The 24421-nt window shown below is 48.9% G+C and overlaps 1 long non-coding RNA gene across 1 annotated transcript; it reads left to right on the top strand.

The window, feature by feature from the left end:
• The first annotated feature begins 398 nt into the window (after positions 1-398).
• Positions 399-14723, top strand: LOC139701734 (uncharacterized). Its single transcript, XR_011704244.1, has 4 exons — positions 399-474; positions 1234-1377; positions 12495-12657; positions 14642-14723. It is a non-coding gene; the product is annotated as an uncharacterized lncRNA (long non-coding RNA).
• Positions 14724-24421: the final 9698 nt, after the last annotated feature.

Raw genomic sequence — 24421 nt, 5'->3', positions numbered from 1 at the left:
TATATGAAATAAAACCCCTCCCCCGTGTGGCTGGGGTTCCTGTAGGCTGGGAGGGTTAGTCTGCGATGGCCCTTAGTCCCTCCCAGGCCCCAGGCCCGCTCCTGGTTCTGCTGTTAAACCACACTAAGGAGTGAAGAGGTTTCTTCAGAATCGCTAGCAGACACAGAGGACAAGTTTATGTATTCTTCATGTATGTGGCCTTTGCTTCATTATGTGCCTATGACACCCCTCTCGGATGAAAAGGAAGATCCTAGCCCTTATCCAAATGCTTTTGCACGAGCCCAGAACCTTGGGCAGCCTGTAAGGAGCAGTTGGTTTGAAGCTATCTATTCTTCCTCTGGTGGGGCGGGGTTGCTGGGACATTTGCTATCTGGGTGACCAAGGTCAAGAGCAGACACTGAAGGAAATGGGGAGGACTCTGCTTCCTGCCTCCCAAGGGGGCGTGCTGTAAAAATATTTCTGGATTATCCTAAGGTGAGGACATGGGAACATTTAGAACAAAAATGGAGGAAGAGCTGTCGCTGGCAGCTAATGGCCTTGGGTTGGCCCCAGCTAGCCAGACAGAGCAGCTGCCCTGGGCAGTGGCGGCTGCGAGGAGAATGCGAGCACCTCACCCTGTCCCTGTTGGAGGACAGCTGAGGCCTGTCTGCTTGGTCAGCTGTCTTTCTGCTTCCCTCCCAGGTCCTGGCTGCCAGTGGGTGCCTGCTGCACCCTGGCTTGGAAGGATGGGTATAAGGAGGGTGAGGAAGGAAAGGAATCTGACCGCCTCCCGTTCCAGCCCCCAGGACCTCTCGTGAGCACCCACTACCTCATTCACCCACTCACATTTGGCAAGGAGTGAGGAATTGACTCACTCCAACTGCCAAATGAGCCCTGCCCCAAAGATCCCCAAATGGGGTCAACCGCCAGGTCTCAAAGCCTAGCTGGTGTCTCTCCAGGTCAGTGTCTGAACTCAGAGAAGCTTCTAGATTCTGACTAGCAAGAGGGAGAAATCTGGGATGGCAAGTATGGTTTCCTAAATTTTTATTTCCTTGGCCTATTCCTTGGGTCAGTCTGATAGCAGGCATCCCAGGGGCCCAGGCCCACGTAGGTAAGTGTGCCCTCTGAGTGCTGAGTGAGTCTGACGGGTATGAGCCACTGGGTTCACAGTCCCATTTGAGGGCCCCTGGGGGTCCTGAGGCCTTGAAGCCAAAGCTGTCTCACACTAATCTGTTTCTTACTTTTTTCATAAAGATGCAGCAACAAAGGTGAGAGAGGCCACTGGAGCCTCCACCAGGCAAAGCAGGGCCCAAGATCATCACAGCTCCCACCACTGAGCTCCCATCTTCTTAACACTTTAGGTGACAAAAGGGAACGTCCACACGACACGCTATCAAGGTGAGGTGCGGAGTGGTCGGAAGGGAGCGCGGGTGCTGCCCACGTCTGTGTGGCAAGCAGCATAGTCACTTTTCTACATGGAACACAACTTTTACTTGAGAAAACCTCCCAAGCTGTGGTTATTCTGACTTAAGAATTTGGAAGCTATTTTCTTGAGAATCAACTAAATGCACCTGTGGTCCTCAGGAAGCCAGTAGACTGTTGCCAATGATGAAAATATTCAGACTTTGAAAGAAGCTTAGAATTTTGGAAAACTTGTATCATCATGAGTTGACACATTCCCAGCATTTAGGGACTTTTCTGTTGAGATCAATGGTGATGTTAGGGAAATGTGATTTTGGATGATGTACAACAGGTCAACGTTTGGAGGACCTACCTTTGCTCAGCAAACTATTACTTTCAGATGGCTCATGTACAACGTTACAAAATCATATGTGGGAAAAGGTCCATTTAAAATACAAGGCAGACAGTGTTTTGCTTTTTTTGTTTGTTTTACTTTGGGGGGGGGTTGTTTTGTTTTGTTTTGTTTTGGTACAGGAATGGAACTCAGGGGCACTCGACCACTGAGCCACATCCCCAGCCCTATTTTGTATTTTATTTAGAGACAGGGTCTCACTGAGTTGCTTAATGCCTCGACATTGCTGAGGCTGGATTTGAACTTGTGATCCTCCTGCCTCAGCCTCCTGAGCCGCTGAGATCACAGGTGTGGGCCACATTTATAACACAGTTCATAATAAATTTCAGGTTCCCACAGTGCATGTGCACAGAGATGTGTAGTTTTTGTAGGTGTGTTATATCAAAAATATCCACAGTTAGCTTAAGAGAGTATTGAGGGCTGGAATTGTGACTCAGCGGTAGCACACTTGCCTGGCATGTGTGAGGCACTGGGTTCGATTCTCGGGACTGCATATAAATAAATAAATAAATAAATAAATAAATAAATAAATAAAGGTCTATCAACAACTTAAAAAAAAAAGAGTATTGAAATATCCTTGTCCTTTCCAGTTACATATTCATGTAAGGCCGGGTTTTCTTCATGTATTTCTGCGGAAACAATTGGCAACAGATTAAAGGCAGAAGCAGATATGAAAAGCCAGCTGTATTATATTAACCAAGACTTAAAAGAGATTTGCAAATGTTCCCAAAAAGGACACAAAATCCATTCTTCTCATTGATAGTTTTGTTTTGGAAAACATAGCTTTTAAAATCAATTTATTGTGTTAACATGTGATGGGTTTATCTAGTTATTCAGTGCTGCTGGGGAAGGGCCCCTGGGCCCCACACATGCTAGGCAAGTGCTTTACTGCTGAGCTATGCCCCCAAACCCTAGGTTTATTATTTTTAGTGAGTTAATAAATACTGTAAAAATATATCAGGTTTAATTTCTAATCTGACAAATTTCAAGAGATAAAACACTACATTCAAAATATTTTTTTTATTCAAAGACAGCCTCAGTAAAAGCGAGGCATTAAGCAATTCAGTTCCTGTCTCTAAATAAAATACAAAATAGGGCTGGGGATGTGGCTTAGTGGCTGAGTGCCCCAAGTTCAATCTCCGGTACTGCGCTCCCCCCCCCCCAAAAAAAAAAAAAAGATTTTTTGAGATCTTCAATAATCTCTACAAGTACATAGGGGTCCTGAGGCCAGTTTGAAACTCACTGTCCAAGCGACCGAGAGAGTGCCATCTGTGACCACAAGAGCCAGACTAACCCAATCAAAGGAAATCTCAGGTCTGATTTGCTGGACGAAGAGAGATGCTTCCACTTCCTGCTAGAGAGGAATCAGGCAGTAAGTGGGAACTATGTTTTGTCACTGTGACCAAAATACCCAATACAAACAACTTAGAAGAGGGAAGATTTATTGGAGGCTCAGGTTTCAGAGGTCTCAGTCCATTGCTGTGGGCCTCAGGTGAAGCAGCATGTCATGGCGCATGGGCACAGTGCAGGAGAGCTGCTCTAATTTTGCCAGCTAGGGAGCAGAGAAACAAGGAAGATGCACCCTTCCTGGACATGCCCCCAGAGACCCACCTCCAGCGACACCACACCTGCCTACGCTACCAGGTGGTTCATTCAAACTAGGATGGACTAATTAGGTTACAGCTTTCATAGTCCAATCACTTCAGCTCTGAATATTCCTGCATTAATAGAAACTTTAGGGGACATCTCATATGCAAACCACAGTATCCTATCCCTGGCCCCCAAAAGCTCATGTCCATTTCACAATGCAAAATGCATTAGTTCATCTCCAAGGGCCCCATAGTTTTAACAGTTGCAGCATTGCCCACAGATCCAGTTCAAGTCCAGTCTCCTCTGAAAGTCAAAGCGAACTGTGAGCACCTGTAGAAAACAAGTTCCATATATCCAATATACAGTGACACAGAGTGAACATTGCTATCCAAAAGGGAGGTATAAGGGCACAGGAAGAAAGAATGGGACCAAAGCTAGCCTGAAACACACTGAGAACTACCCACTATAGAACTCTGTCTGTAGCTCCTTATACAGTACCTAGAACACATGGCCACGTGATGTGCTCTCCACAGGGCTTAAGCAGCCCACACTACTGGCCTTGCTCATTGCAGTGCACGTGAGCTCTCTCTCAGCCTGGCCTTCTCTGCAGCCAGGAGCTTTTCTCAGCAGACGCCCACGTTACTGGCATCTCACCTTCACAGCTTCATATGTCACCCTCTCAGGGGCAGCTGAACCAGCGCTATGTGGAGGAGTCCAAGGTCTGCTACCAGCCTGTGCAATACCTGGACCCCCTGGAACCCTGGCTGCAGTGGTCTCTGCATACTTGTGCAACTCAGCATGATGAGTGAAACAACTCCTAGGCCTCCCTAGGCAAGCAGGGTCTTCCGTGATCTCTTCTCAAAGGAATTTTCCCTCTACACCCTTGAGACTTCAGTGAGTGTGATCTTGTAAATTCCTGGGATGCTCTCAAACCATATTTCCTGTTTTCTCTGTGCAAACTACTTAGCATCTCTTTAGGGTCTGTAGTCTCTTCAAAAAGCACACTTTCATTGGCCCCAGCTTTTCATGCACTGTTCTGGCCAAACTGCAAGTTTTTAAAAATCCTTTAGATCTGTTTTCTGCTCCTAATTGTCACAGTAAACCTTACTAAAAGCTGCCAGCAATATCCATACCACTGACCAAAGGCTGTGCCGCCCTGAAATATCCCCCACCAGATTTATTAGTCCACTACCTTTAAATTCAGTCCCACAGTCTCAGGACATGGGTGAAATATAACCAAGTTCTTTACCAGAATATAACATGAGTTCAATTCCTGGTAGCAACCATTTCTCTTTGAAACCTCATGAGCACAGTCCACATTCCTATGAGTATCCTGGTTCTCGAGCTCCCACCAGAATCATCTATTATACTCTGCTTACAATATTCTAAAGCTTTTCCCAGTCTGTGTCTCTAACCTTTTCAGAATTCTTCCTACAAACCAGTTCCAAAAGTTCCTGGACCACATGGTCAGGTTAATCACAGCAATGACCCCACTCCTGGGACCAATTTCTGCTTTAGTTAGCTTTTGCATCACTGTGAACAAAACACCTGAAAAGAATAACTTAGAGGAGGAAAATTTATCTGGGGCTCACAGTGTAAGAGGTCTCAGTCCACAGACAGTTGACTCTTGCTCTGGGTCCAAGGTGAGGCAGCACATCATGGTGAAGGGCCCCAAGGAGGAAAGCTGCTCAGCTCATGGTGGGACCAGGAAGCAGAGAGGACTGGGGCAGGGAAGGGGCTGCCAGGAAGAAGCACCCTTCCAGGGCACACCCCTAGAGACCTGCTCCTCCAGCCACGCCCATCCTACCTAGAGTTACTATCCACTCATTTAAATGAAGATGAACTGATTAGGTTACAGCTCTCATAATCTAATCATTTTACCTCTGAATATTCCTGCAGAAACACAGGAACTTTGGGGGCCACTTTATAGCCAAACCATACAGTCTAAAAGAGGACCTGACCCTAGGAAGGAAGGAAGCTGGGAGCAGAGGAGAGAGATTTGAAAGAAACCTTTTCCTTTAAGACATTATGAGTTGCTAGATCAAACCAGTCCTACAGCTCCTACAGCCTCTATACATTCCAGTTATAGGAGACAATGGATTCCTCTGTGGGTTAAACCAGAGAGCTTCAGGTGCATGTGAGGCCCCGTGTACCTGTTCACCTGTATTTTACCTAGACCAGTGCCATAGACCTCAGGATCCCTGGGATTCACATTCAGCCTTCATCACGGCAGCACAGATCTGAGCCTGGGCTGGGAGGAGGCACAGTCTGGGAGGAGAGGGACCCAGCAGCCACTCTGAGCTTGACTGGCATACTAGAGCAGAGTTGATCTTGTGGTGTTTCATTGTTTACAAGTTGGAAACATGAGCATTATCCAGCCCAGGGCTGCACATGCCCTGCTGCACTGAGGACCCAGGGAGAGGTTTGGACATTCTTCACATGCTCCTTGGGGGCAGTGGGACACAGCAGAGGGCCACACATGCCTGCTTCCTGAGGGGATTCATGGAACAGGGTGCTTGCCCACTGTGCCGTGGCTTTCCTTGGGGTTTGTGAGTACACTTGACATCTTACAGTAAGAAAGTTGAGACACAGTGGGGAGTGGCCAGCGCACCCCCCACCTCCACCTTCACCCCTACCTCCCCACCCCACCCGCTATAACCACAATCCTGAGAGTCCTGCTTTCCCCACTGCAGGCTTGATGGGCCCCCATCAGTGCCTACCTGGAGAATCACGCATTGCTGTTACATGATGAACAAATAGAACCTCTACTGTTACTTTTTAAACAGCACCTTCCTGGGGGTACAATCTCAAGGAGCAGGTTCTGAGGGTCAGGGTAGGGCAAGAGAACTCCCAGGCTACGGTGCCTAGCAGGGAAGAAAGATGGGAAAGGGATGCAGGTGGCCCCCAAAACAAACTACTTACAGCTTTGCCAAGACCCCACCTTGGACATCAAAGCCAGGAGCCAGATGCTGTGGGTTAAGGAATTCTTAATTATGCCTCAATGCAATTGGCTGGAATTTTGCAGTTGAAAGAAAAAGAGGGCAGTATGAAGATCTCGGGCAACATGGCAAAGGCTTGGGATGTGACACTCAGTGAAAAGAATAAAGGGGAGGACACAGATGGCATGCCACCTTCTATTTTGCAGCCCCCAATTGGAAGGGAACTTGGAGAAATGACAGGCACCGTGGGGTGTTGGGGTGGGGGAACTATGAATGGGGTGTTCATCCCCCCTTTTCAAAAAAGCTTCTTCAATGTTGTTTTTAACAATAAATAAAATGAGGGAATTCTTGCTACAAACTACTGATGCCCCAGGAGTCCAGATGGCCTTATTCTCTTTGCCTACCAAAAGCTCCCTGCCAACACCCACGCCAGGAGAAGCTGAGCCTCCCTCAGGGCCTCAGGCCTTCAGAGCAGGAAGGGTGGTGCTGGAGGCGCCAGGAAGAGGGAGTGAGGGGGCAGGGTGCCAAGGCAGTCAGAGGGGCTGCATATGGGGCCCTGGCCCCTGCAGGCCTCCCTGTGGGTTCCGCGGGGGCCTGCTGAGGTGCTTTGATGTCTTTTCTGGTAGCACTGCACCCCCCTGTGCAGTCTGGCTCCTCCTGAGCTGCTGACCCTTGCTCAGGCCCCCAGGGACCGGAGCCCAGCTGCAGACACAGCAGACTGTCTGCTTCCTGGGGAACAGAGGAAGTGGCCCCTTGAGGCTTTTCTGGGAATGTTTCCTGTGAGCAGCCACCTGGAGCAGGAGGGGAGCAGACAGAGCAGGGCAGGCTCGTGGCAGTGGGAGGTTGGGTTTAAGCACAGGTTGGGGTTGAGCACATGCCGCAGGGATGCAGGAATGTGATCCTTCTGCAATCACAGACACTGTCCCCGGATTTGGGCAGGCTTCGAGGGTGGTGGAGGATCATTCCCTCACCCGGGTGTGCATTGCAGGAAGGTTTGTTCTGTGCCTGTTATCCCAGCCCTTTAGCTCCCTTAAGTCATTTCATTTTGTCTTCTCTGCACCCCTTTGAGGCACAGTCCTCTTATCCCTGCATCTTACAGTAAGGAAGTTGAGACTCAGATGCTTAGGGGGTGGAATAACTTGCCCAAGCTCACACAGCTAAGAGGTCACAAAGTCAGGACCCCAGAGCCCATCTACTGACAGGTCCAAATGGCCTCACTGAAGAGAAGACACTTTAAATCAGACTAGCTAGCCCAGGAACTCAGCCAGACAGAAGGAAGGACTATTGACCAAGATCGGCAGCAGGGCGGGGCAGCAGGGCGGGGCACAGGCACCTGCCCAGGGCTCCAGGAGGCTCCTGAGGGTGATTCCAAGGGAGTTTAGTTTGGGGTTGTATTCACTTTCTACGGTTGTGTCACAAATTACCACACATCTAAATTAAAACAACACAAAAGCGCTATCTCACAGACCAGGTCTGTGGGTGCAACTGGACTCTGTAGGGTCTGGAGGGACTGAAACCAAGATGGTGGCCTGGGCTGGGGTTCTCATCTGGGCCCTGGGGTCTTCATTCAAGCTCACTGGTCTTGGGAAGAGTTAATTTCCTCAAATTTCTTCCCTCGTTTCCTTGCTAGCTGTTGGCAGGGGGCCCTTGGCTCCCGGGAGCTGCCCATACATATTTCCTTGTCGTGTGGCCCCAAAGGAAGTTCGAGGTATGGATGTTTGCTTTTTTACCAGGCAGCATGGTTTATGGCTTTCCCTTCACCACCTGTTAGACAAGACTCGGCTCAACATCCTCACATGATTAGCTGAGACCAGGCAGATAATCTTTTCCTCTACAGTCGACTGGGATCTTAATTACATCTGAGACTTCCTTCATAGCAATATCTAGGTTAGCACTTGAAAGAGCGGGAGAAAGTGTGTGCGCACCGGCGGCCAGGAATGTGAGAGCCATCTTGGAACTCTGCCTACTACAGTAGAATTCAGCAAATGCAGAAGACACGGACATGCAAAGGAGGAAGAGGAAACAGAATGAGCAAAGAACTCCGAGAGACTGTTGGGAATGAAGATAGGAATGTGAGCGCCGTGCTGGCGGCAACATGGTGGACTAGATTCTGGAAAAATCTGCTGAGTCAAAATCTCGAAGATGCTGGGGAAATCGTTAAAAGGTCCATGTTACGTAGTAGGGCTGAGCTGGAGGGTGGGAAGAAGCTCTCTGAGGCAGGAGAGACAGCCTGGCAGCCAGCGCTGGGGGGACTGGAGATCTCAGTGCACACCCAGAGCCCCAAAGGGCAGGAACTCCAGAGGTGGCAGTGGGACCTTGATCCTCAAGGAAACAGGGGAAGTGTACCATAGATGGCAGCTTGCGTGGAGATGCCCTCTGTGAGCTCAAAGTGGAACCAAAACCAAATCAAAAGTTTCCCCTGTACATTTCCCCTAACCCAAGGCCACTCTCCTGCAGGCTTGGCACTGAAATTCATACCACCTCTGGAACTCAAAACCTTTCAAGCTGAACATTACTTTAAAGTAGTCCCAGGTTGGTAGTTCCCCTGGGCACCTGCAAAGAGCAAATCACCTTCAGGGGCATGCTCTCTGGACCTAAGCCTAGGATAGTCCATCCCAGGTTCCAAGGAATCTGAATTTGCAGTTTAAAACTTCACAATATTCATAAGGGGAAGCCCCTATACAGGACAGCCAGCAGAAATAATAGAATAAAGGCTCAGAGAATGGAGTTAGGAGAGTGAAAAAGTGAGGTTGTTCATGGTGATTCTAGAAATACAGATGTCAAAAGTATAACAGGGGGATAAGAAAAGCAGGGGGCAACCTACAGGGACTCAGTGCCCAGGATGAGCAGCAGAGAGACAGAGAAATTACCCCAAATGCAGTACTGAGAATAGTACTGCAGAGAATAGAAATGAGACAAATAGATACCAAGGATAGGATTGAAACCAGAGCTTCTCCCCTCCTACTGGCAGGTGGGTTCTGCGTAAGCTGCAGGCCTCTGCAGTCAGGAAAGCCTGTGTCTGGACTTGCTAGGCCGCATTAGCAGCTAACCAAAGCAGGGGATGCCTGCCTGCCCCAGCTCTGAGGCTGTAGCCGGTAAAGGCCAACTCTCCTCCCGACCACAGGGTAACATTCTGCAGCCCCTGAGGGCGGGCTGTGCCCCCTCTGTGTTACAACAGACCTCAGCAACTCACTGGCAACTTCTTTCTGGGTTCTTGTCTCACACATTCGAAGTGTCAAATTTACAGAGTAGGAAGAGTGAGTAAAACAGTAGAATCTAGTCACATGGGAAGAAGAGAGATAGCTCTCCTAGGGCAAGAGGGGCTAAGGGCTGCGGGCTGAGTGCGCTAGCCTGGGGTTTACAGCAGGGCTCAGCATTTGGTTAGTTCTTAAGCCTGAACTTCCAGGCCTGCCCCACCTCTCAACGCTCACCAGGATGCGGGAGGTTGAGGTTGGTGGACTGCAGATGCCGGGAGGGTCAGGGCTAACCCTGGGCCTGGGCTGGGCCACTGCAGTGCACCAGGTTGGCTACCCTGGGTTGCCTTGGCCTGGCTCCCTGAGCCCAGGCCTGCGCCTGCTTGGCTGGTTCCCTGCAGCCTTGTCCTTTCCTCACTCATGCCCCAGCCCGCCCCGGCTGCTCTCCACAGCTCTGGCTCCACCATGGCTTCTTGGTGGGGAGTAGCGGGCCGGGTGTGTGGCTCAGCAGCTGGGAGGTGGGTCAGAATGAGTAAGGAGAAAGCTTGCACATGCCTGACCAGACTTTTAGAAAGAAACAAAAAATAGAGCAAATGATATAGAGGCAAGAACTGAGGAAGCCATGACTGAAGACTATTCCAGAACTGATGAAAGACACAGTCTTCAGATGAGGGCAGACAGCAGTTCACAGGCAGGAAGTGAGCAGACAAATCTCACAACAGAGGCTGGGGTGGGGCTCAGTGGTGAGCGCCTGCCTAGCACGTGTGAGGCCCTGGGTTCCATCCTCAGCACCACATAAAAATAAATAAGTAAGATGAAGGTCCATTGACATCTGAAAAATATTAAAAAAAGAAAAGACCTTCGAGGCAGCTGGAGGAAGGAGACAAGCAGAGAAGCAGCAGCCACACAAGGGCTCCTGGGAGAGGGGAGATAGTGTCTGCAGCATCCGGGGAGGAAACGGCTGTCGGCTCAGCTCATACAATAAAGGAGTCATCTTTAAGACCGAGGGCACAGAGAGGGGCACAAGGTGGTAGGAAGCAGGAGCTGGGCAGCTGCAGCCCCAGGGAAAGGGCTGCCTGTGCTCTACCTCTGCCGGTGCTGTCACGGCCTTTCAGCACCCTGGGCTTCCAGGTCGTCAGAGCTCCCAAGCAAACCCAGGAGTTGGAATCTGGGGGTGAATTTGCCCAGTTTCTAAATGTTTCAACACAAAAAAAAATTAAAAATTCAACTTCAAGGAAAATGAACACTGTGTGGGTGCAACAGAACTTCCCGGGGTGAGGCCTGAGGGCCCGTGACTTCTGCAGGGCTAAGGGGGACCACGTGGGAACCCTGCCGGGTAGAGAGAAGTTCAGCTGGAAAGGTCTGCCCCAGATGTCCTCTGTAGGCACTAGCTTGCTGAAGTGTCCAGGCAGGCCGTGGTGTAAACTCCAGGAAGCTCTCATGGTCCCACCCGGGAAGCTAGAGGCCTGTGGTCAAGACCCTGCCTGGCTGGGGTGACTGAGGCATCTCTGGACTGGAGTAGCAGGTATCCAGTGCCAGGCATGAAAGTAAACAGTAACGAGACACCAACCATGGGCCCGAAGCAGGCCCCCTGACCAATTTTACTGGCACTTCTAAAGCTAGAGGCCAACATCAGTCATCCGGTCCACCAGGTAGAACTGGCTTTAGAAGTAAGAACACCCTGATGCTGATCACATGGCAGCTGGGTCACCCTGTGCTTGGCAGAGCTCCATGAAAGAGGGGATGTCCGCAGGCCCCTTTGCCTGCACACCCGCCCTCTGCTCTTTGGATATGCAGTGAGAGGCCCTGGAGGAGACCCACGAGGTCTGTTGCTGTGGCCACCAGCCTCCGGGCCCCTCGGTGGTGCCTCATCCTCTCCTGGCTGGAGTTCAAGTCCAGGAGTGCTGAAAGCTCTGCGGTGGCTGTTGCTGCGGACTCCTGTGTTTCCCGTCTCTGTAGGCTCCCTCAGGCCACCCTCTACAAACAGGCCTTTCCATAAGCCCTCCTTGGCGTCCCCATTCAGGCCACCTGCTTTCTGCTGGGAAGAGTGCAGTATCAAACACCACAGGGGCAGGCGCAGTCTCCCTCCCCAAGACCCCAGCCAGGACAGCAGGGCTGGCAGCGGCCACCCTGGTTCCATGCACTTCTCACTGTGGACACTGTCCCTCAGAGTTCTGGTGACCACGCCCAGGATTCCAGTACGGCCAAGTCCTCTTACCAATCCTTCTCCTTCACATTCCCATCCCATCCTGATCAGTGTCCTGCTGGGCCCTGGTTGTAACTGTGACAGGGATCCTCTCCCCTCCCGATGACTACTTAGCCCTGGCTTCAAGTGCCCTCCACCAGCACCCTGTGCGCGGCTCTGCTCACAGTGGATTCTGTTTCCCGTCCCAGCTCCACTGAGCCCCACTCTGGGAGGCCCTCAGCATGCAGTGGGTTCCTGAGCACGAAAAGCGCTTTGTGGGTCACACGTGGGCATTTGGCCCTAATTCTTAATGATATTTATTTTTAAATATAGTAGGTGCTGGAGACATGGTATGGGTCAAAGGTAGGCAAGGGTGGGACTTCCCCGTCTGTGGCAAGGCCAGAGGAGGAGTGGCCATGTCCTCATCCTGGGTCTGCAGCTGAAGGCCTTGGATGGGCAGCCTTGGACCTGCTAGTAACCAGCAGGGCATGCAAAGGGGGACATGGGCATGCACGGCATAGGAGCATGTGGGAAAGCTCAGGGTCCTCCTTGGGTGCCCAAAGGGTCCCAGCTCCAGAGAGCACTATGGCTTTCTCTAGAGTTAAAGAGGGTCATGCTTATCTCCATTTCTAGGTCAAAGTCCCCCCAAGTTATAAACTGTCCCTTCCCCTGGCATCTTCCTCTGTACATGGATCTCCCAGGGGTCCTTGAAGAAGGATGGCTTTGCCTCAATTCCAGCTCATCTGGGATCTAGGTATTTGAATCAGAATTAAGGCCAATTTTTGGTCTTTCAGGCCCAGTTCCTGTGAGCTGCTGTCTAGAGCCTGGCTGGGGAGGGAGCCTCATCTGTGCACTGCATCCAGCTCTGTACCACAGGCAGTCTCCCACGTGCACCAGGTGGCCACCACTCCAAGAGGTCAGCTCCCACCTCCCAACTCAGAGGGACCTCGGCTCTGAGTGAGTATGCCGCAGGAGGGGCCGCTCCAGAGTGACCTGCCTCTGACACAGAGACTCAGTCCTGACAGCGGCCCCGCTGGCGTCCCAGGACAGGCCCTCCAAGGAGCAGAGAACGAGGGAGGGGTGGCTGAGGGGCCCGGGTGGGGCTACTGCCCACTGCTCCACTTCATATCTCACCCAGCGCTGAGGGAGGAGCTGTGGCTATGGGGACATGCGGGGAGATTGTGTCCAGCCAGCAGGTGGCGAGGGGCCCAGGAGCTCCCTGATCCTGTCCTTCAGGCCCTCTGGGCACTCTCTGCACCCCACACCTCTCAGCAGCGGCCCCACGTTCACCCTGGGAGGGGCGCCAGGCTAGAGGTCAGGGGCCCTGGGTTCAGGTCCACACCGTCTGCCTGTTCTTCTGCAAGCCCCCGACCTTGTCCCTCAGCTGACAGAGGGACAAGGTGCTTCTACTGGGCCTTTGGCCTTACTGCGGGGATGGAGATGAGTGCCGAGGTCCTCAGGTTCCTCTAAAGTGCTGTCCATAGTATTAGTCCTTGTCCTGGAATCCCTGCCTTCCTTTGGGTCCTGTGCATGAACAAGGTGTGCGTGGCCAGTAACGGGCTTCTTGCTCCATTTTCCGGACAGCTATCTGCACTAGAAACCAAGGCCTTTATTCAGAGTTAGGCAATAGACCCCAAGTTTGCAGACCCAAAGTGTGCCCCAGGCAGGTGGCTGATTCCTGCACTGGACACTTTGCTGGCCTGACATCTCTGTCCTAAGGGGAAGGGCCTTGGCACTGTGCCAGGGAAGTCCTCCTGCTGAAGGCTGAGTAGAGGAGTGTCCAAGGACAAGCCCCTGGCCAGAACCCTCCAGTAGCTCCCTCCCTGTGCACAGCTGAGCCTGGGGCAGGGCAGGGGACTGAAATCCCCCAGGGTGGGGAGGGAAGAGGACTCTTTCCTGGCCCTCAACGAGGGCCTGCTGAGGGTGGCAGTAGACTTGCCTGTGCCTCGTCCTAGGACCATGGCCTCTGGCCCCACAGTCTGGCTGCTGTCCCTCGCTCCCGCCTGCCATCAGAGCTCTTGTCTCCCAACCAAAGGGCTTAACCCCGGGGGGGGGGGGGGGGGGGGGGGGCTGGAGCACTCCCATCCCCTGGCCTCTCACGGCCTCTGCACCCTGTGAACAGACACTCAACGCTTCATTTGCCGTGGTCTGGCACCACCTCTCACAGTGCCTGGCTTGCAAATTAATTGCTTCCCAAAGCTCACTCACTCTCAGCAGGTCCCTCATTATATCCTGAGTGGACCCCCACCTCCGGAGCCGGCCTTAGGGCAGCAGACCCAGGGCAGAGGGTTCATCCCTCCAGCAGGGCAGCCTCCGGCCAGGCACGTGGCTGGGAAAGGGGAGCGGCCCGCCCAGCCCACAATGCACCCCCCAGCAGGAGTCCCCCTCCTGTTTTCCTCTGGTCGGTCTCTGGCCAGCGCCTGGCTCACTAATGGGTCAGCAGGCTCCACATTATCCCCATGACTCCTTCCGCCCCAGTCTTCACTCTCAAACCCCAAGGCCACTCACTGCCCGCACCGTGGGGCGGGGGAGCTTCCGCTCATGTCCTGGGGGAAGGGCGCGGGGGCAGCAGACCCACCCACCAGCATGAAGTGCCTCTTTAAGGAGGGGTGGCCTCCAGTGCTGACCAGCTGACAGGGTCCCCACAGAGGTGGTCCCCACGGTGAGCCCCAAAGAATTCACGTAGCTTGGAAACCAGGATCAAAGGGCAGAGGCTAGCGGGCAGGCAAGGGGTCAGATGACCCTGTGTCCATGCTGAGTGTGGATTGTGACCATCCAGAGACACGCACGTCTGGCAGGGGAGGTTCCAGGGGACACGCGGTTTGAGGACTGGAGCTAACAGGGAGTGGGTCTCATGCCCAAGAGCAAGTGGTTGTTTGGAAACAGCAGGGACATTTTTATAACTATCTAATCAAATTTCATTTCCTTTTTTAATCCCCAGACTCCAGGGGCCGGGGTTGTGGCTCCGTGGTAGAGCGCTTGCCCAGCATGTGTGAGGCACTGGGTTCGATCCCCACAACCACATACAAAAATAAACAAATAAAATAAAGTTATTGTGTATTGTGTAAAAAAACAAAAAATCCCCAAACCTGGGCGGGCAACCTGTGAGGAGACCTGCTCGCCTGCCTTCCCGCCTTCTCTGTGCAGGGTTCTCCGGACTAGCTGGTGCTGCACACACCCAGAAGCCACCACACGCAGCCCCCATCACTAGGAACAAGGTGGGGACCAAGGTGCCCTCTCCACGGCGGCTCAGCCTGTGATAGCCAGGCTGACAGCACTGTCTGGCCTTTGTCCTGGGTTCCCTGAGTGTCCAGTACCCCCTCTCACTGAGGACCCCAGGACCAGTGTTCCATTCATACAAACAAGGGGACCCCTGGTGGCCACAACACTCCTGGGTGGGGGCTGCAGTCCTGAGACTGCAGGGGTGGGGGTGCAGCCATGTGACTCAGCCTCAAGGTAGGGTGGCCAAAGCTCCTGACCACACCTGAGCCAGTCGTGGGCGCATCCCTGTGCTGGGAGGTGCTGTGCTTTCTTCAGGACCCTCCCCAGGCCCTCCACGCCCTCTTCATTTGACCTTAATCTTGTCTTCTATGATAAAACTGAAATCACCAAGTACTTGCCCGAGTTCTGAGTTGGTCTAGAAAACGGAGCAGCAGGTGGTGGGGACCCTGAATCTGTAGCCAGTGATGAGCAGCACAGATGCCTGGAGGCCCCGGCATGTGGCTCACAGGGTGGGTTAGTCTTGTTGGGCACCATACCCTATCCTGGGAGTCACCTCACTCAGGTGGCTGGTGTCGATGTTACCCCTGGTGGCTGTCACTCTGAATGGCTGCCTGGCTGTGTTGCGGAGGTGAGGAGGAAGGCTGCGCCGGAGGTGGAGCAGCTGGGGACCAGAGGCCCTCTGCCTGCACTGCCAAGCTCAGAGAGGCCGGGTGAGGGCTGCACTGCTCCCCGGCTCTCACAGGTACAGATGGGGCCGCCCTCTTGACTGGGAAGGACCCCACCCCTGGGTGCTGAGATGCTCCCCTGGAACTGTGGGGACAGGAGTGCAGGTGTGTGAGCTGACGCCTCACTGGCATTTTGAATCTAGATGGAGCCACGTGACGGGAATCCCAACGGCCAAGGCTTCTGGGTGGTACCAGGGCCTGGAGCACACCATGTGTAAGAGGCCACACAGTACAGCCAGTGGGTGGCCCTGGTGCCCACCTACCTGCAGCCCACTTTGTCGGGACACAAGATCCTGTGGGTGACACTGTTGGACATGGTTTCGCAAGAGCGACTACACTGTCCAGCATGCGTGTGGCCTTTGCAGTGTCCCTCTTTCTTCTGGGGCCCTGGTTGCCTGCAGCCTCTGCCTCCCCACTTTCTTGGCTTCCATCCCCAGCACCTTGGGTCACCTCTAAGAGGATGAAGCAAAACCTCTCCTTCTCTCTTCCCCTGTCCCCCTCCTGCCCTTCTATGCCCAAACTCTGTGAACACAGGGAGTCGTCTCTTCCCCTCTGAAAGCCGGGAGAGTCTCCTGCTACACACGTTGGGCTGGAGTTGAAGACTGACTTCCTCCATGCTGAGGAGAACGAGGCTGTGGACATGGAAAGAGCGCCTTGGAAAAGCTTGTCTGAGTCCTGAATCAGACCGTGGGTCACCCGCACTCAGTAGTAGGCAATCACAGACTCGTTTATCCCAACCTTGATTTTAAACCTGATACACGCGAGTGACACACCAGCCTTCATATAATGCTGTCCAGGTTCATAGGTCACAGAAAGATCAAGAAGGGTTACGATGGCCGCAGAGCTACAGCACGCTGAGCCCGAGCAAGGCAGGGGCAGAGTCACGGTGGGTGGCACTTTCAGTTGCAGAGTGTCAGCTTGGTGTGTCCACTCAGGGTGTCAGGTTGGAGTGGGCCCTGTGTGGTCGCTTGCCGCAGTCTGGCTGGGCACAATCAGGAGCCACTTGTCAAAAGAAACTAACTTTATTTTTAGAACCACACACCAAATCACACAGCTCCTCAGGAAAAACCCTCAGAGCCCAACTGCCACCACCGGCTTTCCATAAGCCTCTCTCTCCCACACACGCTTCTCCCCACCTCCCACAATCCTCCTGCTCTTGAGGCCGATTGGCTGGGTCATGTGGGCGGAGCCAAAAAAGTCCCCCAATGAGCAGCTCCGTGGTCTGAAAGGGCAGGGAAACAGCCCAATGAGCATCACTGCAGAGGAGCCAATCAGCTAGATGTTGCTGGGGCCGCTGTGAGCCAATCATCAGCCGGCAGCTGGAAGTTTGCTGGCAGCTGGAAGTTTGCTGGGGCCCCTTCGGCTGTGGCTCTCAACATCTCCCCCTCTCTGTTTAAACAACAAGCATGTGGCTTAGGGACCGTGCCTGCCTTAGGTTGTCCAATAGTACATATGGTCCTTAGGTTGGTACCATTGCAATTGGATCTTACCCGTCACTGACTACCGGTCCAGTATACAGCCACACCTGTGGAGAGGTCTTTGTACCAGCGGGGGGGTGAGGTTCTTTGCCTCACCTCTGTTGGCCCCCAAATTTTAGCTGGACGATCATGACAAGCAGAAGGGAGGAAGATACACCAAGCCAATTGACGGCTCCTTTTGGAAAAATTGTACCACCAATGACATCATCAGCAAAAATACCCCAACACTACCACAAGTCGCTGCACCAACAGATAGTTCACAATGCATACAGGTGAGCTCACAATGTGTCCAGGCAAGTTCTGCAAGCAGTTCAGTGATGGCTATTGTAGAAGCTGTAGATTGGTTTTATCTTTGACTTCACCAGCACTGGGATGAAGATAGGAATTCTGGCAATAATGGCTAAAGAAAAAATTATGTAACATTCCAGAAGGCACTAAAAGAAAACAATTTTCTTAACAATTTACATTGTCTTCACCGGCACTGGGATGAAGATAGGAATTCTGGCAATAATGGCTAAAGAAAAAATTATGTAACATTACAGAAGGCACTAAAAGAAAACAATTTTCTTAACAATTTATATTATCTTTAAGAGAATTATTAAATATAATGAAAAGGAAAGGTGAAAGTAAACAAACAGATCTGTTAACCTTCTTTTTTGTTTACATATTAAAACAATCCTCAACAGTTGTTTACCCAATTTAAATTAAACCATATAAATCACGTGAAAAAAAAATATTTGGATCCATTTTATCATGAGCGCTCATCATATATGATATATGGACATACATACATTCAAACATATAACACAAAACACAAGTGTGCACACATAATATAATACATACAACACATAACATTATAGTAAAGGCCTTATAACTTTTTACAGGTGAAATCTCCATTGCAATGTTTAAAAACTCTATAGTCAAAAAATAGAACTGATCAGCAAAACATTAACCTAGGTCTGTATGAGCTCAAAAAACAAAATAGAACTTCATGATATGGCAAAGGGCAATAATAAAATAGATATTGAAAAAAGCATCCTGGTTCTGTTGCAGATGTAAGAATAGCCAAACTGGAGTTTTGGATATCAGTTGTTATGGATTTGAGCCAAATCATCTTCTTTTTGGTCTGTAGAAATCGCCTTAGTTAATCTTTCTGGAATCCAAATCGGCTGCTGTTCTCCCTGTGGAAACACATAAACAGACCCCCGACTCCAGACAATCACTGGGTCAGGACCTTGGTTAATCTCTCTGGAATCCAAATCGGCTGCTGTTCTCCCTGTGGAAACACACAAACAGACCCCCGACTCCAGAGAATTACTGGGTCAGGACCTTTCCATTGTCCTGTTAGAATATCCTTCCAAAGTACCTTGGGCTTATGCACATTTTTTGGACACATATGCCTTTCCGCAGCACTAAGTCCTGATGAATCCAAATTTTAAAAGTTTAGAGTAAAAAGGGTTATTTTAAGTTTATCTTTGGGGAATATATACCCCTTCCCAATTCCTTCTTTTTGCTTTAATAAGTACATTTTAATAGTTTGATGAGCTCTTTCAACTATGCCTTGTCCCTGTGGATTGTATGGGATTCCTGTCATATGAGTAATGCCAAATGTTGAGCAAAATTGTTTAAAAGAGGTAGAAGTATAACCAGGGGCATTATCTGTTTTTAACTGTTTTGGAACACCCACAGTGGCAAAATTTTGTAAGCAATGAGCTATAACATCTTTAGTTTTTTCTCCGGCATGAAGGGAGCCCATCAAAAATCCAGAAGAAGTATCAACTGTAACATGCAAATATTTTAATTTTCCAAATTCTGGCAAGTGTGTGACGTCCATCTGCCAAATATGGTTAGGTATCAATCCTCTAGGATTGACTCCAAGATTAACTTGTGGTAAAAAGGTCACACAATTTTGACATTGTTTTATTATTTGTCTAGCTTGTTCCTTAGTTATTTTAAAACGCTTTTGTAAAGTATTAGCATTGACATGGAACTTTTTATGAAAATTTATAGCTTCTTCTAGCGTAGAGAAAATATGTATGTCATGTGTAGTTTTATCTGCTAAATCATTGTCCAAACTAAGGGCTCCAGGCAATCCTGTATGTGCCCTGATATGTCCTATAAAGAATGGATCTTTTCTGTCCCAGATTAGACTTTGTATAGTGGAAAGCAAAGAGAAAACAGTAGAAGAAGGGGAAATCCTACCAGCATCTTCAAGAGATACTATAGCATTAACCACATACTGACTATCAGAAAATAAATTAAATACAGAATCTTTAAACATCACAAAAGCTTGTAAAACTGCATTAAGCTCTACCTTTTGAGCTGATTGTTTGGGTACTAAAAATGTAAAAGTTTGATCAGGGGTAACTACTGCTGCTGTACCATTATTTGACCCATCAGTGAATATATTTGTAGCATTCATGATAGGTGTTTTTCTTGTCATTTTTGGAAAAATTACAGGATTCAATGACCAAAAAGACAATAAAGGATTAGATGGTAAGTGGTTATCAAATGAAACATTAGATTTGCACATGATTATTGCCCAAGTATTTAACTCATTAGCTAACTCATCAATTTGATTCATAGTATATGGAGTAATAATTTTATTGGGAGAAATTCCAAACACTCCCTTTGCTGCTTTTATTCCTTTGAGTATTAATTGTCCTACAGCCTCAGGATACCTAGTAAGAATAGTGTTAGGAGAATAAGATAAATGTATCCATAATAATGGACCTTCTTGCCAAAATACTCCTGTAGGAATATTTTTTGTTGGTAGTACAATAAATAATAAAGGCAAACTTATATCAATTCTATCCAAATGCATATTTTCCATATATGTTTCAATGATTTTTAATGCCTTTCTTGCTTCAGGCGTTAACATTCGGGGTGAATTTGGATCTGATGGACCTTTTAGGATATCAAATAAAGGTCCCAACTCTCCTTTTGGTATACCTAAATAAGGCCTTATCCAATTTATGTCTCCTAATAACTTTTGAAAGTCATTAAGTGATTTGAGTTGATCTACTCGTATTTGAATTTTTGGTGGACGGACCATGGTTGAGGATAATAGAACTCCTAAATAATTGGAAAATTTAATTGTACTTTATCTATTGCTATCTTTAGATTATAATTTTTTAATAAGTTTGTAAGTGTGGCATAACATTCTAGCAATGTGTTTTTATCTTTGTGTGCTAATAATACATCATCCATATAGTGAAATATTTGTAGTTCAGGATTTTGATTTCTAAGTGGCTGGATTACTTTGTTAACATAAATTTGACACATAGTTGGGCTGTTAGCCATCCCTTGAGGGAGTACTTTCCATTCATATCTCTGATCAGGACCTTCATGATTCAGTGCAGGGATAGTAAATGCAAAACGTGGACTATCCTCAGGATGAATTGGAATTGAAAAAAAAAACAATCTTTAGTATCTATAACTAAAACATACCAGGTTTTTGGCAAAGCAGACAACTGAGGAATCCCTGATTGAGCAGGTCCCATAATAACCATCTCATTATTAATGGCTCTTAAATCTTGCAATAATCTCCATTTACCAGATTTCTTTTTGATGACAAAAATGGGAGTATTATGGGGAGATACAGAAGGTTGTATATGTCCTTCTGCTAATTGTTGTTTGACCAGGTCATGGGCTGCTTGTATCTTTTCTTTAGTCAGGGGCCACTGAGGAACCCATACTGGTCTTTCTGATTTCCAAGTAATTTTTATTGTCTCAGTGGCCCTTTCTGAAAATCCAACCCATGTCTGTCTGTTCCTTGATCTATTTGTATTGGTGCTGCTATACCTTGTTCTTGTTTTTCTAATCTTTTTCCTTTCCTAAAACCTTGTCTAGTCATAATAGTGGGTGCATTTTGGTTGATGTTATTTGTTAATGTCAAACCTAATTGATCTAGGACATCTCGTCCCCATAAATTTACGGGAAGATGATCCAATACATATGGCTGTATAGTTCCTTCACATCCTTCAGGATCCTTCCAATCTAATACCATTGCACTTCTATGGGGATTAGTTGCCACTCCTAGGCCTCGAAGCGTTTGAGTGGCTTGTTGTAATGGCCAATGTTTTGGCCATTCTTGACGAGAGATGATGCTAAGGTCTGCACCTGTATCCAGTAGCCCATTAAATTCATGTCCTTGAATATTTAGTTTTAGCATGGGGCGAGAATCTAAATTTAAAGAAAGCATAGCCCAATCTACACCTGTGGAGCCTAATCCCTTGGAACCTCTTTCTACAGTACAACTGGAAAATTTATCATGTAGGCTGGGTATTATTAGTAACTGTGCTATTCTATCTCCTGGTGAAATTACTGATATACCCTTTGGAGAACTGGCTATAATTTTTATTTCACCTTCATAATCGGGATCAATTACCCCAGGACTTATCATAAGTCCTTTTAGAGTAGAAGAGCTGCGTCCCAATAATAAGCCTACTGTTCCTTTGGGAAGAGGTCCTTTCACCCCTGTGGGAATGATTTGAACTCCCATCTCTGGAGTTAGTACTGCTCTGGCGGAGGCGCAGATGTCCAACCCTGCACTCCCTCTGGTTTGTCTGATGAGGGATCTGATGGACAATGTGTCCTGGGCACTACCCTGATGGGGTTGCTGGGTTCCTCCAGTGCTCCGTATATTTGTGGTTTTGGGCCCCGGAGCATTGGGCCCCCCTGTCCATTTTTTGGCAATGGAGCCCGATGCCTTTCTCCACGATATCGTGGATAAACACCTGGTCCTTGTTCATTTTTTGATAATGGAGTACCCTCTATGGTGGTTTGAGAACGGCATTCATTAGCCCAATGTCTCCCTCTACGGCATCGTGGGCAAATACCTGGTATTCTACTCCTTTGATACCTAGTTTTGTTAAACCCTCCTCCAATGGGGCAATTCCTTTTAAAATGTCCTGTTTGTTCACAATTGTAGCATGTTCTTGGCCTGGCATCTAAAGCCTGTTTTACTGCAGCTGCCACAATTTGCCCTTGTTCATTAATGTCTCTGGCATCTAAAGCCTGTTTTACTGCAGCTGCCACGACTTGCTCTTGTTCATTAATGTCTCTACATAATTTAATATATGTGTTTAAATCTTCATGTTCCCATGGTCTAATGATATCTCTGCACCAATGATTCGCTTGCTCATAAGCCAGTTGTTTTAGTAATGGCATTGCTTGTTCTGTATTCCCAAAAACTCTGGTAGCTGTTTGAATAAGCCTATCTACAAATTCAGCATAAGGTTCATTAGCTCCTTGTATTACCTTAGATAATTGACCTTGTAAACCTCCATGTCCTTGTAAAGTCTTCCATGCCTTAATTGCATCTACAGCAATTTGTGCATATACACCAGGATCATATGCAATTTGTTGCTGCTGATCCTCATAAGGTCCCTTTCCTAACAACATATCTAGATTTCTCTGAGGATAACCAGCTGCTGCATTTCGCCTAGCCGTCTCCTTGCAAAATTCCTCATTGGCAACCTTCCATAACAGGTATTGTCCTCCATTTAGCACAGCTTTACACATATTAGCCCAATCTGCTGGCATCATGTTCAAGTTGTTAATGGATTCGACCATGCTTACAGTGAAGGGTGCTTGAGGACCATAGGTTGTTACAGCCTCTTTTAGCTGCTTCACTGTTTTGAAATTTAAAACTTGGTAAACTCGCTGCCCTCCTGCCTCAAATACAGGGCATGTTAATATTTGAGATCTTGTCTCAGGATCCCAACTATCAACTGCGGGGGTTGGGGGCCTCCCAGCATATGGAGGTGGCCTTGTTAGTTGGACACTTACGTCCTCTGGTGATAGAAAGGTGTTAGTAGCAGTCTCCTGTAGAGGTGGTGCTGTTGGTTGGACACTTACACCCTCTGGTGATAGAAAGGTGTTAGTAGCAGTCTCCTGTTGTAACTTTCCCCCTGATGGCTTTTTCTGTTTTACACTTTCTTTCTCTGTCTGACTAGCTTGAGAGGCCTTCTCTTTTACTTGAATCTTTTCCTCTGTCTGACTAACTTGAGAGACCTTCTCTTTTACTTGAATCATTATGTCTTCTTCTTCCTCTACCATTGTCTGAACTGAAGGCTTTGGACTAAGCAAACAAGATATGAACGTCCACAATGGCAATGTGCCAACTGGCAGAGTCCCTGGGCTTTTCTTTTCTATTCTTTTTAAATCTTCACCATGATGGTTCCATTGTGATATATTTAACAACTCCTCCTTAAAAAGCCATGGGCTACATTTTTGTATTGTATCAACGTATGCCCTGACTGTTCTTGATTTTACTGAGATGCCTCCTTCCTCTAACAATTTACTTAACACTCTTTCAGTTTGTTTTTTACTAATTTCTGATCCCGTATTTCTACTATAATACAACCCAACAAGATGACGCCAAACAAAACCGAGACAGAATGAAATAAAAAGGGAACAACAAAAAGTCATTATAGCCTTTCTATCCTCCTGACATGTGCATCCGTCCTTTCTCCCTATCTGTTCCTCAGACGTAAATAGTTTTTCCTCAGATGTGAGCGGTTTTTCTTCCATCTCACTCATCTCCAGGGACAGGCAACTTAAAACAAAAGTGAAGCAAAATAAAAGAGGAATCTTAAAATGGCTACCCATCCTCTCGCCCTGCCCTCAGGGGCGAGCAGTTTCACTTACCCTCAGTCGCTCCCCGTATGGGCCACCAAATGCCGCAGTCTGGCTGGGCACAATCAGGAGCCACTTGTCAAAAGAAACTAACTTTATTTTTAGAACCACACACCAAATCACACAGCTCCTCAGGAAAAACCCTCAGAGCCCAACTGCCACCACCGGCTTTCCACAAGCCTCTCTCTCCCACACACGCTTCTCCCCACCTCCCACAATCCTCCTGCTCTTGAGGCCGATTGGCTGGGTCACGTGGGCGGAGCCAAAAAAGTCCCCCAATGAGCAGCTCCGTGGTCTGAAAGGGCAGGGAAACAGCCCAATGAGCATCACCGCAGAGGAGCCAATCAGCTAGATGTTGCTGGGGCCGCTGTGAGCCAATCATCAGCCGGCAGCTGGAAGTTTGCTGGCAGCTGGAAGTTGCTGGTAGCTGGAAGTTTGCTGGGGCCCCTTCAGCTGTGGCTCTCAACAGTCGCTATGGCAGGAGAACCTGTGCTCTGCTGCCTCCTGATAGGACAGGAAAGGGGAGATTTGTCCCCGTGGCAGTTTTCCTGGAGAAGGTTCATGATGAGTGACCACATGCTGGGGTCAGGGTGCTGCCGTGCCCAGGCTTGGGGGCTCCTCCTTTTACGGGTCTTAGGTGATGTTGATAAGCCT

This window comes from Marmota flaviventris, chromosome 14, assembly GCF_047511675.1.
Source record: "Marmota flaviventris isolate mMarFla1 chromosome 14, mMarFla1.hap1, whole genome shotgun sequence".
Taxonomy (NCBI): domain Eukaryota; kingdom Metazoa; phylum Chordata; class Mammalia; order Rodentia; family Sciuridae; genus Marmota; species Marmota flaviventris.
This window is presented reverse-complemented; position numbering and strand designations above follow the sequence as displayed.